The sequence below is a fragment of the Mauremys reevesii genome, linkage group 6 (assembly GCF_016161935.1).
Source record: "Mauremys reevesii isolate NIE-2019 linkage group 6, ASM1616193v1, whole genome shotgun sequence".
NCBI classification, from domain to species: domain Eukaryota; kingdom Metazoa; phylum Chordata; order Testudines; family Geoemydidae; genus Mauremys; species Mauremys reevesii.
The window spans coordinates 111275008-111293562 of record NC_052628.1 but is presented as its reverse complement, the minus strand read 5'-3'; the positions used below and the strand labels follow the sequence as shown (position 1 = coordinate 111293562).

The 18555-nt window shown below is 40.7% G+C and overlaps 1 long non-coding RNA gene across 1 annotated transcript; it reads right to left on the bottom strand.

The window, feature by feature from the left end:
• Positions 1–780: 780 nt before the first annotated feature.
• Positions 781–17914, bottom strand: LOC120407580. The gene is made up of 4 exons (XR_005600119.1): positions 17797–17914; positions 12693–12759; positions 3059–3194; positions 781–834 (listed from the first exon to the last, which is right to left on the bottom strand). It is a non-coding gene; the product is annotated as an uncharacterized LOC120407580 (long non-coding RNA).
• Positions 17915–18555: the final 641 nt, after the last annotated feature.

The following is an 18555-nucleotide window of genomic DNA, read 5'->3' as shown; positions in this document are numbered from 1 at the left end:
TGTCAGTGAGTAGTACTAGATGATGCAGATAAAGGTGTAAGAATCCCAGAGCAGGGATAATCTGCTCCAACATAGGTCTCATCCCAATCTCTACTAGTTAGAAATTGATTTAAGACCAGTTAGCTTAGATCTACACTCAGAACAGTTGGTTGCATAAGCTATGACCACCTTAAAAAATGTTGTCTTTAATAGCAGGCACATTTGAAAAATGCTTGAAAATCTGCTGTAAAGTCTTTTTGAGTAATGGAAATGTTTGCCAAAAAAATCAGTTTCCTTAAAAAATGTGGGGTTTTGTCACTATACCATAAATTTGAAAACCATTTGTTTTTTGGGAAACAAAATTGTTTTAGTTTGTCAGTCAAAAAAACTTTTTTTCTAGTTTACTGAAAATACTTCAGTTCTCAATTGCCAAATTCCACTTCCATTTTGGCAATTGGAATTGCCTGTCAATAAAGAGCTAAAGAGAGAGATTATACTATAAAAGTAACATTAGTAACTTGTATAACCAATTTATGGGTGACAGCATAGCCTTGTGGAAAGAGCACTGGACTTTGTAGTCCTAAGACCTGGAGTCTGTTCCTCGCTCTGCCATTAGCCTGATGAGTGATCCTGGGTGACTTTGCAAGTCATGGCACCTCTGTGCCTCAGTTTCCCCATTGCTAAAATGTGTGCAGTGATACTTACAGTAAAGCACTTTGAGGTCTAAAGATAAAAAGCACCATATAAAATTAGGGATTTAGGCAAAAGCAGGAGTACACTTTTTGTATGTTGCATTGATGTGTACTTCTATATTTGTTTTGTTTCTGCATCTTTTTGTTTCTGTTCATTCTGTTCCTGAATAAAAGGGAGAATAAAAAACATAAGTCATATCTCAAGAAAATCAGTAGTAGATCTTTGTGAAATATTCTTGTGCATTGCTGAAATGAAATTTTATCCATGTAAAATTTGAGAAATTGCTTAAGGCAGTATTGGTACATAGGAAGAGAATACCAGTAGAGGTACATTTCATCATTTGCTTCACTTTCATCTATGATTTCACCGAAGGATATGCTAGGAATCAATAATTCTCAGTAACATACTGTATTTACCCTGTATGTCTAGATCTGTAGTTCTGTCTTATGAAATGTGCATGGTAAGATGTATACGTTAGTCTTGGCTGTCATGTAAGGTATAGCCAGCTTAATTAGAGGAGGCGTCCTTCCAACTCTAACTGCGTGGCTTGAGGGGCAGATGACTACTTTATCTCTTAAAAATTGTGGATGTATATAAATACATTACATAACAGTTTTACATATTTGATAATATCCATCACTCAGCCACCCTTCTTTTTTATTACTATTATTATTTGTGTTGTGGTACCATGTATAAGTCCCTGTCGTGGACTAGTTGTGGTAGGTGTTGTACAAACACAGAACCAAAATATAGTCCCTGCCCCAAAGAGTTCCCAGTCAAAGTAACCGTCACTTGTAATCTTAGGACTTGATCCTACTCCCATTTAAGTCAACAACTGACTTCAGTCATGCAGGATCCATCCATTAGTCCCAGGTCCTACTATTGATAGCATGTGTGTAAAGATCACTGCAGTGTCTGCATAGAACCTAGTTGACTTGAATGGATTCTATGCAAGTGTAGCTGTCTGTTCCGTGCACTAAGCTTGTAAACTATTGAGGGGAGGGACCGTGTCTTGTGTTTTGTATAGCACCTTGCCTCACTTCTGATTGGGCTGTCTGGGTGATACTATTTGTGACCCCCGTATTCACCACTGTCATATAATTAGGATATGTTTCGTACATAGTATGCCTTGTGAAGTATCATTCTTAAAGTCTTGATCTGCTACACATTAATATCTCGTTGGGTTGTATGTGCTATCTTATTTGAAGCTATGGAGTTTGGCTAAGTATGGGCTACTGAAACGTTGTGAGATTGACAACACCCACAACCAGCCTTTCAGGTACAACAATAGAAAGACCAAACATTGTTAATGGCTTATTGAGGAAATATACACAAGCACAAGGATTACACCAGGAACTGAGTACAATAGAAACCTCTCAGAGATAGCACTACACAATGGGAACTGTTTGACCCAGGTCACAGCAAAAGAGCTTTCCAGAAAGTTGGAAGAAAATATAAAAGGGGGAAATGACATCATGACTGAACCTCACTCTCCCTACAGCAACACACCTGAAAGTACCGAAGGAAAAAGACTGAACTGAGGGAAGTGCTGGTCCAAGGCTAAAGGGATTTCTAGCCTGTGTATGGAAACTTGGTGGACTGCTTGCATCATCAGTCAGATTCAGATCCTATCTAATATTATATACTCAGTTTGCGTTTTCATTTTATTTCTTATGGTAATCTACTTTGATCTGTTTGCTACCACTTATAATCACTTAAAGCTATTTTTCTGTAGTTAATATATCTATTTTATATTTTACCCAAAACACTGGGTGTTGTTTGAAGTGCAAAGGGGATAAATCTCCACTCATGATCAAGAGTTGGTCATCCACTTTCCTTTGTAGAAGTGGTGGACTGGGCAATAAATTCATAATGGTCGGGTTTTGACGAGGGCAAGACTGTACAGATCTGCAGTTTTACGCTGGGGAGCTTGGAGTATTTTGGCTGTAGCCTCTCTATTGTGGGTTCATGAGTGGCTGGCAGAGCATTCATGAACACAACTGGGTGTGGTCCCTGTCTGTGGATGTTGGTGTGAGTGAAAGCTTCGAGGGCTTTCCAGCTTGTCACAATGTCAGGTGCAAGAAGGAACCCAAATTAGTGAGACAGAAGGCTTAGCTGTACCTCAGTTCAAGGTGACATCCCAGGGTGAACCTGTCACCCTGTTGTATAAAAATGAAACAAAAACTTCATGGCCTATTCACGGTGCAATATGTCTTCCGTAATCTGTAGTTAATGCAATGAAAGAATTGTGAAGTCAGCAGCAGAGCAGTTGCAATGTTATAACCATGCATATTTGTCTTCAATGGCTAGTTACAAGTTCTAGTCAAATGAATTTTAAGATTGTGACATGCTAGACAGAGGTCATTCTGTTTGCCGCATACCATACCTTTAAATGTGGGATATCTCTCTGTGTGCTTCAGGAGCAGGCTGCCTTTTTGTTTCAGTTGAAATACAGATGTCTAGGGCGAGTCTGTCTTCATGCCCTTCTTCCAAAAGGAGAGGTTGAGTTGTTTGTCCTTGATCTAAAATATGATCAGTTAGCAGATAGAAATATATACAGGAGACAAGTCACTGGGCTTTTGTTGGTGAAGAAGGAGGTAGAAGAGCTTGTTCTTTTATTTCTAATGGTCTGGATAGCATAGAGATTATTTTGCAGTAGAGTTGATCAAAGCTTTCTCTCAAAAGTTTTTAGATGAAAAATGGCTTTCTAAATGTTACATAAATTTTCATTAAAAATATATATATTTTTAAAAATCCTGTTTTTCTGGGGCTGGAGGGGGAGGGAGGGAGGGAAAATAAAGCATAACCTTAAAATTTGTGATTATATAATAAAAAACTGTGTCAGTGCATATGCACATGGAAGCTGAAATAAAACTGGCAACCTGAATCATAGAATCTCAGGGTTGGAAGGGACCTCAGGAGGTCATCTAGTCCAACCCCTTGCTCAAAGTAGGACCAGTCCCCAGACAGATCAGATTTTTGCCCCAGATCCCTAAATGGTCCCCTCAAAGATAGAACTCACAACCCTGGGTTTAGCAAGCTAATGCTCAAACCACTGAGCTATCCCTCCCTGGGGATACTGGAAAAAATGGGCCAGTAGGTGTGATGCAGGAAATATGTTGTACTATACCCATCAAGAGTGAAGACACCTGATTGTAACTCCACAGAAAGTTCTGTTTTGACCACAAGTTACCTTGGAAATAGGTGGATTTAAATGTTAATAATATGCTAATGAGAATAAGGAGAACTGAGAGAACAACCTATGAAAAGCAGAGCATCCCAAGATTCATAAGGTGTGGCAGTACAGATAAGGAAAGGAGGGTTGAAACCTTCATGCATATGCATAAGGGATAGGCGTGGTCATAACACGATGAAAGAAGTTCCATGATTAAGCTAAAGTGGGAGGACCTCATTGGGATGATCCCAGCAGGAACCACCCATCTCTCATGAAATCCACCCAACTCTATAAAATTTTTGGATATGTGAGTATGGATATGGCATTGACCAGCATATGAACTCTCTCCAGATGTGTAAATGGATATGAGCATATAACTTACAATACAAATAAGATTATTTTACTTGTAATTGTGCTTTGTGGTTACTGTCCTCATTTTTCATGTAGTCCTAAAGCCTCTAAATCTCCACCCTCTTTATATTTAACTGTAGCCACAGGAGCTGGACTCACTGTAATTTTCAATAGAACTATGAGTTCATTCAATTTAAAATGAATGCTACAAATTTTCAGAAGTCTGCAGCATCTAGTAATTCCCTTTGAGAACCGTAGTAACTGAGCTCTCTTGAAAATCTGACCCTGGGGCCTGACTTTATACTCTGTGGCCATAAACTCAGTGACAGTGTTCTAATTTAACCAAACACTGGTAGCTGTGTTGGGAGGAGAGCAACTTCTCTGGCACTGCTGTGTGTAAACCTAAACATTCTGACCTTCAATGACCTTTTTTGCAAAGGCAGTAGAAGCTCTAATTCAAAGAAAATGTGCTAATTAATGGTACTGATGAGAAAAAAATCCAGGTGAATTTCATGATGCCTACAGCATTCCTAATTAAAACTGCATTCTTACATATTAATTGACATGTTAGAAAAATCATGGTGATCATCCAGGTCATCCCCCCTCCCCCCCTTTCATAGATTCCATGTTAAAGGGGTTATTTTTTATGGTAAAATATAACATTGAACATGCTCAAACTTCTGTGCCTAAAGTTAGGCAGCTAAATCTTTATTTAGGCACCAAATTGAAAGTGGCCTGATTTTTGAGAGGTCTGTGGGTGCTCAGCAGCTCTGGAAGGCAACCACTTCTGCTTAGCTTTAGGCACTCAGGTTTGAGCATTTTGGTGAATATTTTATTTTGCCATTAAAAATCCCTTTAACATGAAATATCCCTGTCAGTGAAAAGGGGGAAAACCTGGATCGATTAGAATTGTGGGTGTCCACAAATGTTAAGCTGATGAAGATAGGCAATAATTGAGTTATCACATTAAAGGACTGCAAGTATTTCTATATTTAAAGGACCTGAATCTTGTTTACAATAAGAGGCCTTTACTCACTCTAGCAGTTGAAAGGGGCCTTAAAGAGATTGCAGACACGATTTATTCCCACATAAAGGCCTGTTTACCCTACCAGGGAGTTATAAGGTGGCCTCAACGTAATTGAGAATCAGGCCCATGATATCTGAATATCTGTTTGCAGTGTTGTGGTAGCCATGTTAGTCCCAGGATATTATAGAGATAAGGTGCATGAGGTAATATATTTTATTGACCAACTTCTGCTGGAGAAAGACAGGCTTACACAGGGAGGTTTGTCTTTTTCCCAAAATGCAGTTGGTCCAACAAAAGGTATTACCTCACTCTCTTACTGAAATATTTGAGCTATTTCCAGCTATTAAACAGAAATTGAAGTGTTGCCTTTAACCCCACCCAAAGAAAGTCTGAAAAAAGGGATGGCAAACTTCTACTCTCAAAAGACAGATACAAAACAGTTTTTTGCTGCTTTACTGAGTCTGTCCAACGTTAGAGAGAATGACTGACGTGTATAGAGGAGAAGGACAAAAACAAATTCAAGTTAAAGCAAAACAGTTTTCATGTTTGCTATTTCTCAAGTTAATCTAGTCTTGAGTATCACCCTGCAGAGGAGTTAGACCTTTGCAAGGAATAAGAAATAGCCAGGCAACCAGATGTCAACAAGCATCTGAATGATAAAGGCACTGTGCCTTTAAAACAAATATAGTTTTTTGCATCTATGCAATCATCCAAATATTTCAAGACTTAATCATCTAACTTTTGACACTGACAACTGCTTATTTTCCTTTTCTTTGTTTTAAAATATACTGCTGAATGTTCAAAAGTAACAGACATGGCAACATTTCAGATTTCTAAACCAGGACAGTGTCTCTCTTTAATAATTCAAATGAAGGGCCCAAAACCTGAAGACTGGAGAGAAAAAAAGAATAGGGTTACAAGGCTTAGATTTCTTTTCTGTTTTGCTTTGAAATTTCATTTTGTGTCTTATTTTGTGCCTAGCACCGTCACTTCGAAACATCGTGAAATGCTGCACTTTATACAGTGACTGCTGTGATATTCCCCAGATGGCATTCACCCAAGAGTTCTGAAAGAAGTTAAATGTGAAGTTGCGGCACTATTAACTAAGGTTTGTAACCTGTCCTTTAAATCGGCTTCGGTACCCAATGATTAGAAGTTAGCTAATGTAACACCAATATTTAAAAAGGGCTCTAGAGGTGATCCTGGCAATTACAGACCGGTAAGTCTAACGTCAGTACCGGGCAAATTAGTCGAAACAATAGTTAAGAATAAGATTGTCAGACACATCGAAAAACATAAACTGTTGAGCAATACTCAACATGGTTTCTGTAAAGGGAAATTGTGTCTTACTAATCTATTAGAGTTCTTTGAAGGGGTCAACAAACATGTGGACAAGGGGGATCCAGTGGACATAGTGTTCTAAGATTTCCAGAAAGCCTTTGACAAGGTCCCTCACCAAAAGCTCTTACGTAAATTAAGCTGTCATGGGATAAAAGGGAAGGTCCTTTCATGGACTGAGAACTGGTTATAAGACAGGGAACAAAGGGTAGGAATTAATGGTAAATTCTCAGAATGGAGAGGGGTAACTAGTGGTGTTCCCCAAGGGTCAGTCCTAGGACCAATCCTATTCAATTTATTCATAAATGATCTGGAGAAAGGGGTAAACAGTGAGGTGGCAAAGTTTGCAGATGATACTAAACTACTCAAGATAGTTAAGACCAAAGCAGATTGTGAAGGAGTTCAAAAAGATCTCACAAAATTAAGTGATTGGGCAACAAAATGGCAAATGAAATTTAATGTGGATAAATGTAAAGTAATGCACATTGGAAAAAATAACCCCAACTACACATACAATATGATGGGGGCTAATTTAGCTACAACGAATCAGGAAAAAGATCTTGGAGTCATCATGGATAGTTCTCTGAAGATGTCCATGCAGTGTGCAGAGGCGGTCAAAAAAGCAAACAGGATGTTAAGAATCATTAAAAAGGGGATAGAGAATAAGACTGAGAATATATTATTGCCCTTATATAAATCCATGGTACGCCCACATCTCGAATACTGTGTACAGATGTGGTCTCTTTACCTCAAAAAAAGATATTCTAGCACTAGAAAAGGTTCAGAAAAGGGCAACTAAGATGATTAGGGGTTTGGAGAGGGTACCATATGAGGTAAGATTAAAGAGGCTAGGACTCTTCAGCTTGGAAAAGAGGAGACTACGGGGGGATATGATAGAGGTATATAAAATCATGAGTGATGTTGAGAAAGTGGATAAGGAAAAGTTATTTACTTATTCCCATAATACAAGAACTAGGGGTCACCAAATGAAATTAATGGGCAGCAGGTTTAAAACAAATAAAAGGAAGTTCTTCTTCACGCAGCGCACAGTCAACTTGTGGAACTCCTTACCTGAGGAGGTTGTGAAGGCTAGGATTATAACAGTGTTTAAAAGAGAACTGGATAAATTCATGGTGGCTAAGTCCATAAATGGCTATTAGCCAGGAGGGTCAGAGGATGTTCGTCAGAGGATGGAGATGGATGACAGGAGAGAGATCACTTGATCATTGCCTGTTAGGTTCACTCCCTCTGGGGCACCTGGCATTGGCCACTGTTGGTAGTCAGATACTGGGCTAGATGGACCTTTGGTCTGACCCGGTATGGCTGTTCTTATACGGTAGAGCTGTTCATATCAGCCAGTAGCATCTTTCCCACACTCTGGCAAGTATTCTTAGCCTGTTTATACAACAAAGAATCTCATTGTCTTTTTCCATCCCTGTTTAGCAAAAAATATAAGTCTAACCTGGCACTTTTACTGAGTAGAAGAGTCAAGCAACTTCCTATGGGAAGCAACCTTCTCCTACTATAGGTGTTGTTGAGTTGCCATAATCTAAGTCTATATCTTGTCCATATACACTAAAGTCTGCGTCCACATGGGCAGAAGTGCATATCCAGCTACTCAGACAAGTGCATCAAGTCCAAGAAAAAACCTGCCGCCATAAGCTGAAATGAAACCCATCACACCAGCCCAACACATGATACTTATTTTTGCAAATTTGCTCAGAAGCAACTTGCATATCTCTGTTGCTGGCATCTTGGCTATATTCATGTTTTGCAATTTACATGATGATCCATGTCCTCTTTCCACAGCCAGAGATGGTTTGCATAGTCTGTCTTGTAATCTACATATAATGTGGTGGGAGAATACAGTAACTCCTCACTTAACGTTGTAGTTATGTTCCTGAAAAATGCGACTTTAAGTGAAACTATGTTAAGCGAATCTAATTTCCCCATAATAATTAATGGAAATGGGGGGGTTAGGTTCCAGGGAAATTTTTTTCACCAGACAAAAAAGGATATATTATATAGATGTACACACAGTATACGTTTTAAACAAACAATTTAATACTGTTCACAGCTATGATGATTGTGAAGCTTGGTTGAGGTGGTGAAGTTAGAGGGTGGAAGAGGATGGGATATTTCCCAGGGAATGCCTTGCTGCTAAGTCAGTGGTTCTCAAACTTTTATACTGGTGACCCCTTTCACATAGCAAACCTCTGAGTGTGACCCTCTCATATAAATTAAAAATACTTTTTTATATATATTTAACACCATTATAAATGCAGGAGGCAAAGTGGGGTTTGGGGTCGAGGCTGACAGCTTGTGACCCCCCCATGTAATAATCTCGTGACCCCCCTGAGGGGTCCTGACCCCTAGTTTGAGAACCCCTGTGCTAAATGATGAACTAGCACTTGGCTGAGCCCTCAAGGGTTAACGCATTGTTTTTAATGTAGCCTCTCACTCTACAAGGCAGCAGTCATGGAGGGAGGGGAGATAGCATAGCAGACAGAGACAGACACACATCTTATGTGTGGGACAGAGAGAGAGATATGCACACTGCCCCTTTAAGTAAGCTGACCCACTCTTAAGTTCATTGTCTTTTTAAGTGGATGAGGAAGTTGAGACAGCAGCTGCTGCCCCAGGCTCTCTCTGTCTCTCACCATCTGTGTCCCCTCCCTGCCCTATATGGAGACGGGGTAAGCAGGGTGTAGGAGCAGGGAGGAGGGGGACACCCTGACATTAGCTCCCCGCCCTGCACAACAAGCAGGAGTCTCGGGGAGCAGCTCCAAGGCAGACGGCAGGAGCAGCACATGGCAGTGGGGGGAGGAACAGCTGCAATTCCTAGCCTGCTGGGCGGCTGCAGCACAGGGAACTTAGGGGAGCAGGGAGCTGATGGGGGGCTGCCGGTTCACCCTGGTTCCAAGCCCCCACCAGACAGCTGTAACAGGCTGCTCTTCCTGCAAGCAGTGGACAAAGCAGGCAGCTGCCAAAGGGCATTAGAAGGGAGCATTGCACAACGTTAAATGAGCATGTTCCCTAATTGATCAGCAATGTAACAACGAAACAATGTTAACTGGGACGACTTTAAGTGAGGAGTTACTGTATCATATTTTGCCTCACACCCTGAGCAGCACCACTTACTGTGCTAACTTGTCTTATTCCTTGCACAGCATATAAATGGGGTAGGAGAGCTATGATTTTATTTATGTAGCCATTTCCTCAGTAACTCTTGAGCATTTGCTGATTGATTTTGTTTATATAACATTTCTGTGGATTCTTTTGTGTGTTTTCTCCTGCCCCTATTCCAATTGTGAATAATTATCCAGCGTGTCGATAAACCTGTCTGTAGCATGATGGCAGTACCAAGCCTGGAACAGGCTTCAGTTAACAGTCAAATCTAGTCTGTTACTTGGAGTTAGATGAAACTGATCTACCTTTCATATATCCTATATTCCTTTCCAAAAACAGATGGCTAGATATGTGGTGTGTGTTCATTCAAAGACAACATCTCTCTTTATCTCAATCTGTTTTTCGCCCTTTTCTTTCCATAATCTCCCTCCCTTCTGTTTAACAGTACTACCAAGTCACTGTCTTCTAAATAAGACATTCACAAAAACAGATAATGGTAATAAAATTGCTTCCTTTTAATAAGATAAAGTGCAGAGCATGTGACAAGAAAGGCAGTTATCTAAAATGATTTGTCTTCTGTGCAGGTTACACTGACATAGCTTTTAAATAACCATTTATAAGAAATGTGTGTATAGCACCACCACCATAACTTTGCACAGTTCTCTACAGAATTAAGACAGACACAGTGTAATGGGGTTGCACTGTAACACTCACTGATAGTGCAACTCCTTGCATCTGGGAATGCAGCTGCCCCTGCGTCGGGTGCACCCTTGCAGCTTGTTGCTCACTGTGCTATTGTCTTTCATCTGGTAACTTGGCACTCTGGCCAGGTGACCATTTAGTCCACTCCTTCTGGGGTAACAAAGTCCAACAGGTCAAATATCCAAATGCTTTCTCTAGGTGATATTCAGCCCCGGCTTGGGACCTGTGCTTTGTCATTGGCTGGTAGGGGAACCCAGGCCCACCCAATACACCAGGTTGTAGGCCAGGGGACCCTATAACCTGTAATCCATGTCCTCAGTCCCCATTGCTGTTTCCCTGGCCTCCTTCCTACCAAGCTGCTCTATCTTCCCTTCTCATTCTGGGTTTGCCACTGGACCCTACTCTGCTCCCTGTGGCTATTACACCCCTTGTAGCCTCATGTCAGATTCCTTTCTCCATTGCAGGATCCAGTAAGCCAGAGTGCTTACTTTCCCTATGGCTGTCTTCTTTGCTCATGATGATCTCTCTCCTCTCAGGAAGACATGGTAGGTTTCTTTCCTTGCAGCCCCTTTCTGCTCTTAGCTTCTTGGCTTTATAGTGCCGGCCCAGTCCTTCCCGAGCTGGGCTTCATTTTCAATCAGCCCTTGCCCTCCTCCTGTCATGTGACGCCAAGTGACTTCTCAGGTCCTTGTTAACCCTGTGAGTGCTGATGTGGGGTGCACACCCTATCACACACAGTCCCGGTCCTCAACAGCCAACATTCTATGGGCTAAGTAGTATATGTTCAGGGTATGTCTACACTGGAAAAAAAACAGTTTTCTTAATGGGTTAAAATAGCAGTGAAGGCACAACAACTCTGCTGTTAACTCAGGTTAGCAACTGGAGTTGGAGCCTGAGGCTGAACTGAAGCTGCTAACCTGAGTTAAAAGCAAAGTTGTCATGTCTTCACTGCTATTTTAACTCAAGTTAGCTAACCCAAGTTTAGAGCACACACATTTTGCAGTGTAGATGTACTCTTCCTTATGATGGTTTAAACAGTACTCCATCATTGACTTCACTGAGACTTTTCCTGCATAAAGGTATTATTCAGTGTTAAGGATAATGTAAACTGATCCTCACTCAGGCAAACATAGACCCGAAGTTTGACACACTCATGTTGTATAGTACCTTACTCTACACCCAGTTCCACTGAAGTGGAGTGAAGTATGATTCACTATGACCAAGGGTCATATTAGACAAAGCAAGAAGACAGAAAAGGTGTTGATGGTAAAACAAAACAATTAATGTGAGCAGTATTACTTTGTAAATTAATCTGAAGTTCTGATATGCTTTGAATTAAAAATCCATGTGTGATGTGTAGAATAACAGGAATGGATAAAACAGAATGGATGGGAGCTTAAGCTTACACACCCTGCAACTTGCTATACACGCTCACTCACTCACTCACTCTTGTTGAGCTGCTTGGGGATGTGGACTCTTTTCAGATACATTTACTCCCTTGTCCCCATTCTCTTCCCTATCTCACCACACAAGATGAGGCAACTTCACTTCACCATATAATGTTAATGCACCCAGGATGACCTGCAACCACCAGAATTGGTGAGCCTCCCCTTCCTATTTTGATCCGCTTTAATCACACCAATGCTTCCAAGACCCAGCAGGGCTAATACTGCGGTCAGCAAAAGCTTTTGCAAAGAGCTTTGAGGGATTGGAAGGGCCACTTTGAGCTGTCCAGATGTTGAGGGGATTGGAAATTATACCTTTTTCAATAGTGGTGCAGTGACCATTCTTGACTTGTACTCCCTGAAGCTCCAGGAACCATTGTACATGCCTGGAGATCCCACTGGAGCAATGCTCCTCTACCAATATGCATCTCTGAGTGACCCAATCCATCCCAAAATGTCAGGTTGGGCATGTGGCTAGAAACACCTGATTTTGAAAAGCCACTCATTAAATCTGAGGGATAGAAGACGAAAAGGAAAATAAGTAATCATAGGGAACCTAATACAATGTATTGAAAGGACAGAGAAAACTAACTCTGATGTTAATACAAAACAGCATAAATCCGATGCCGTAGAAAACAGTCTCTATGACCTCTCCATCTTCTATATTTTCTGTATTTAATTATCTCCATTCTAATTTCATCCTTGTGGCTAAATATAGCCAGACCTGCAACTTTTCAGAAATAGCCTCAGGAAACCCAATCAGTAAGGAGATTGTTCTCCTATATTTACTTCACAGTATCCTTTTGGAGTCCTTGACAGTCTGCATAATCATTCAGTGTCTATGATCATTTACCTTGTTCTCAGGAATATCAATAATTATCTTATCACTGTGGGTAGCGTGACGACTTTCTGTGAAATTTCTGCAATAAAATTCAGGGCAGAAGTCAAAACTGAGGACTGAAATTAATCAGTCTGATTTATATATGGCATTTAAATCAAATTTCTACATGACACAAACGTATTGAAATTGTGATCTTGCTGCAAAGTAAAGTTCTAGGAATTCACTTTTAAGTTACTTTAGGCTTACAAGGACACTGTCAAAGTATATTAAAATATCTTTTGATTTCTGTTGTTTGTTGCGTTCCAAAGGACTACAAATGTTTACAGTCTGATTTGCTGGACTGTGAGCTGGGGTTCGCCACCGGATCTGGGAAGGAATGAATACTGCCTTGTGTCATAGAATTAAAGCAGCTATGTGTAAAATGGTAGGTTTAATAGCAGAATATTACTCAGCCACTGGATGTTTGTGTGATGTACAGAGTTCCAGATGGTGTCGTCCTAGGTAAACAAGAGATAGAAGGCCGGAACTCAAGCTGTATGGATGCCTATTTGTCTTTAAGTGTAGTTGTTTTTTTAATAAATGTTTCCTGATTTCTGTAATCCCAAGCGGCTTTGTTGGTGCTATTGTAGTCTCGGTTCTGCAGTACTCTCTTGCTGCCAAAATATTCTGCCTCCCTTGGGGCAGAATGGTCATTGGATGTATATAATCCTGAATCTACCTGCCTTGGGTCTTCCCTGGCCAACCTACAAACGTTTTGCATACCAGAGTTCAAGGGACCCACATCATTCACAGATCCTGTGCATCTTTCCACACTGGTTCTGTTAAGTCAGGGTCTTCCAGAGCCATGGGAAGAGGGCAGAACTTGGGTCTGAATGCACAATAGAGTTTATTGGAGGGTTGCCTATGAGCGCTGAGTTGCTGACATATTATGTTTCTCTAGAAGGATAGAAGCATTTATTCTGATCTCCTGATAGTATTGATTGATAGGTGCAGTGTTATTGTAGCAGTGTCTGTCCCAGGATATTAGAGAGATAAGGTAGGTGAGGTAATATCTTTTATTGGCCCAGCTTTTGAAGAGCTCTGTGTAAGTGCAAAAGTGTGTCTCTCTTACAAACAGAAGTTGGTCCAATAAAAATGATTACCTCACCCACTGCATACCTTTAGTATTGGTTGGGGGTGGCCATGTTACAACGCCATGTTAGGCACCTCAATATGGATTTAGGTGTTTGACTGTTGAGATGTAATTTATTTTTCAAAACTTTAAAACTTGTTTGTGCCTCAGTTTTCTGTTTGATGGTGACAGGAGGTTATTAACCATGCCACAGTAGCTAAAACCATGATACAGAATAACCCCTTCTTTCTCACAGCTGGCGACCACCCTGATTTCTGAGCACTGCAAATATGATGAGAGTTAGATGCAAGCCATGTTACAGCTCTGAGGAGATTTCAGACACAGCTACAAGCCCAAATATGGATTGTGTCTCTTTGACTAATGGTGGCTCTGCGTCCTCCAAGCAGAGTTCAGAAATGAAGCAGCAGAAATGGCTAGCACAACGTGTCGTAGGAAACCCATTATTTATAAAACTCATTTCAATATTTATTCTGCTACTACTCCTGCAACACACAATCTGATTTGGTTGTAAGATGGAGGTTAAAGCTTGCAAGCTGTAGGCTGCAGTCAGATGGTTATTTTTGTCAGAAAGACAAGCAACAGTTCACTATTGTTTCCCTTTGGTCTGAGTGGCTAGTTGGTATTCAGGGGGTTGGCAGAGTTGTTTCCATTAGGATGACAAATAAGTTATTAGAGGCAGGTATATTCTTGGTGCAATCTTCAATTACAAAAAATATACACAAAGTCCTGTTTTCCTGAATGCAGTACAGACAAATAAAAGCAGGTACTTTCCTTGCTCAGAAATCCCTTGTTTTTGCTGGTGGATAATAATAATAATTGAACAAATTCACCTTCCAGGTTTGGTGGCTTGGAAAAATGGCTGCTCTTCAAAATGCAGCGCACATGTTGTATGAGCTCCCATATAACTCTGTTATAGTCTCCAACCGTAAGGTGAGTCTGTGTAAATGAGGCACTCAACAAGACCTTATATCTCATCTCTCAGTAGTGTTTCAGAGATTCATGTCCTTCGCTTTGGAAGTGTTCTGGATTCTGTCGGCTCATCCATCAATTTCAATATCACGGAACTGGCACTTTAAACCTTGTGCTGCTTCTGTTTTCTCACTGTTATTGCTGCTGTCAATTTTAGTTCTTTAATAACAAGATTTTCCTGATGCTCTTGTATATAGCTGCTTGCATGCTTGGAATCTGAGAGCCATATGTAGCTCTAATATATATACAAAATTGAACCTTTTGATATTTTATTATTGATGTGCTTATTGGATAACTCTGATTTAGATCCCGGTCCTGGAAGTTGTTGCTCCCCTTCTGAGAGGTTCAGAGTGCCCTTAATTCCCATTGGCTTATATGGCAGCCAAAGTGCTATAGTATGAGCAGCTTAGCTCTTCCCAGAACTGGGTCCTTAAATAGATATTCCTTAGGCCTAATTCCCCAACTGTTCTTTGAGTATGTGGTTCCATTGTGTGTGTACGTGCATTCCATTTAAATTGAACATTTGAAGAGCCTTCCCCAGTCCCAAAGTGATATGGCCTGTGTTAGGACTCATGGCCAAATCCTAAAATAAAATACTTGATTTTCCTGGGGGGAAATGCAGATTAGTCAATCTGGCCATCATCACCCAAATGCAAAACTCGCAGCTACTCTCAATATGCCAAAAGAGGCAGAAAACTCTTGAGAAAAATAAGTTTCTTTAAAAAAAAAAAAAAGAAAAAAAGTTATTAAATGAAAGCCTGGTATGAGTTCAATAAGCAGTCAAACAAACATAATTAAAATCAATTAAACCATAATTATACTCCATTTTTCTCTGTTGAACTCTACCTGTCCATTGGATGCTATAGTAACATTTACCTTCACCAAAATATATCATATCACATTGTCTCGGTGATCATAGAATCATAGAAGATTAGGGTGGGAAGAGACCTCAAGAGGTCATCTAGTCAAACCCCCTGTTCAAAACAGGACCAACATCTACTAAGTTATCCCGGCCAGGGCTTTGTCAAGCCAGACCGTAAAAACCTCTAAGGATAGAGATTCCACCACCTCCCTAGGTAACTCCAGTACTTCATCACCCTGCTAGTGAAATAGTTTTTCCTAATATCCAACCTAGACCTCTCCCACTGCAACTGGAGACCATTGCTCCTTGTTCTGTCATCTGCCACCACTGAGAACAGCCAAGCTCCATCCTCTTTGGAACCACACTTCAGGTATTTGAAGGCTGCTATCAAATCCCCCCTCACTCTGCTCTTCTGCAGACTAAACAAGCCCATTTCCCTCAGCCTCTCCTCATAAGTCATGTGCCCCAGCCCCCTAATCATTTTTGTTGCCCTCCGCTGGACTCTCTCCAATTTGTCCACATCCTTTCTGTAGTGGGGGGGCCCAAAACTGGATGCAATACTCCAGATGTGGCCTCACCAGTGCCAAATAGAGGGGAATAATCCACTTCTCTCAATCTGCTGGCCACGCTCCTACTAATGCAGCCCAATATGCCATTAGACTTCTTGGCAACAAGGGCACACTGTTGACTCATATTCAGCTTTTCTCCCATTGTAATCTACAGGTCCTTTTCTGCAGAACTGCTGCCTAGCCACTCGGTCCCCAGCCTGTAGCAGTGCATGGGATTCTTCCGTCCTAAGTGCAGGACTCTGCACTTGTCCTTGTTGAACCTCATCAGATTTCTTTTGGCGCAATCCTCCAATTTGTCTAGGTCACTCTGGACCTACACTCCAGTGTATCTACCTCTCTCCCCCAGTTTAGTATCATCCATGAAATTGCTGAGTGTGCAATCCATCCCATCATAAAGATCATTAATGAAGATGTTGAACAAAACTTGCTGCATGACAGACCCCTGGGACACTCCACTTGATACTGGCTGCCAACTAGACATCGAGCCATTGATCACTACCCATTAGCCTGACGATCTAGCCAGCTTTTATCCACCTTATAGTCCATTCATCCAATCCATACTTTTTTAACTTGTTAGCAAGTATACTGTGGGAGGCCATATCAAAAGCTTTGCTAAAGTCAAGATATATCACGTCCACCACTTTTCCCATATCCACAGAGCCAGTTATCTCATCATAAAAGGCAATCAGGTTGGTCAGGCATGATTTGCCCTTTGCGAATCCATGCTGACTGTTCCTAGGTTGACCAGATGTCCTGATTTTATAAGGACAGTCCCAATATTTGGGGCTTTTTTTATATGGGCTCCTATTACCCTCCATTCCCTGTACCAATTTTTCACACTTGCTATCTGGTCATCCTAATTGTTCCTGATCACCTTTCTCTTCTCCAAGTACTTCAGAATGGATTCCTTGAGGACCTGCTCCTTGAGGTCCTGCTCCATGATTTTTTTATATTCAGCATATTTATTTGTATTATAGTAGTGACTAGAGGCCTCAACCCTACCATGCTAGTCATGCCACAAACACATAGTAAAAGGCAGCCCCTGTATTTAAGATCTTATCATTTAAGTGGACAAGTGTTCCTAAATGATGCGTCTTGATAAGACTCTAAATGGGTTACCACGTCTGAGGCCAGATTAACCTATCATTAAGCCTGGGCCTAGGGAAAACATCCGCTTCTCCTAGTCAAGTGCAGAGGGGAGCAGCTGGGGTGGGTGGAGAGCAAATCTGCACTCCACTCACTCTTCAGCAGTAGCTCCTGTCATGTGGCGCTTGGTTTTCTCCTCCAGGTGTTATGTACAGGGTCACAGAGCCACTCCGTTTTGGTCCAGCCACTGTCATGACAGAGGGGCGGTTGGACCAAACCTGAGTGGTACTGCAACTCCATATGCCAGGTGTATATATATATATTTTGTGTGTGTGTGTCTGTGAATACCCATTGTATATATCACTTACATTTCACAATGGTTACATTGCCTGAAAGCATTTTCATTTACTCTCCAATTTTCACAGACATTTTTCCAAATCAGAGCTACAGTCTATGTAGATAAAGCCCATTATGGATATATTTAAAAAACAAACAAACCTGTCACTGCTGCTGTGTTTTCAATTGCTCTTGGGACTAAGGTCAGGAATGCTGGAATAAGAGATGTACTCTCCCAAATGTTAGCTTCATTATACTACATTGTACTTCTCTGTTAGCTGCGTAAGAACATAATGTGACAATAAACCAGTGCAATAGACCAGCATATTTATTTTACAATATTTATTTATTACCTTTTTATAGGCAAAGTCTTCCATGCATAGTCAGCAAACATCCAGTTTTTAACATCAATTATCTCCCAGTGGGCCTGGCTAATCTACTTTTGCAACAGGTTTTTTAAAGTAAAAGCAAGCATTATAGCACGTCCACAATTCTACCCCTAGTAGCACTAGTGGAAGAGCTACACAGACGTCCTTCCTTAGCAATCTTCATGTATTAATTAATTTACCTTATTTTGTCACTGTAAAGGACTAATTTTTTGTACCAAAAATATTTAACATGATCAAATCATAGAATCTCAGGGTTGGAAGGGACCTCAGGAGGTCATCTAGTCCAACCCCCAATAAGGAAGAAAAGTTTATCGAAGACAAAGGACACATAAATGAGCTAGGATAACATAAAAATTGTCCCCAACTCTGACTCAGACTTCAAACTATTCGTTTTGGAGAATCCCACATATTCAGTTAACATAATTATTAAATATATGTTTATTTATAAAGGATCAAATTCTGTCAATCTTAGGGCCATTCAAGAATCTGTCTCTTTATTTAAATAAGAACATAAGAATGATCATATTGGGTC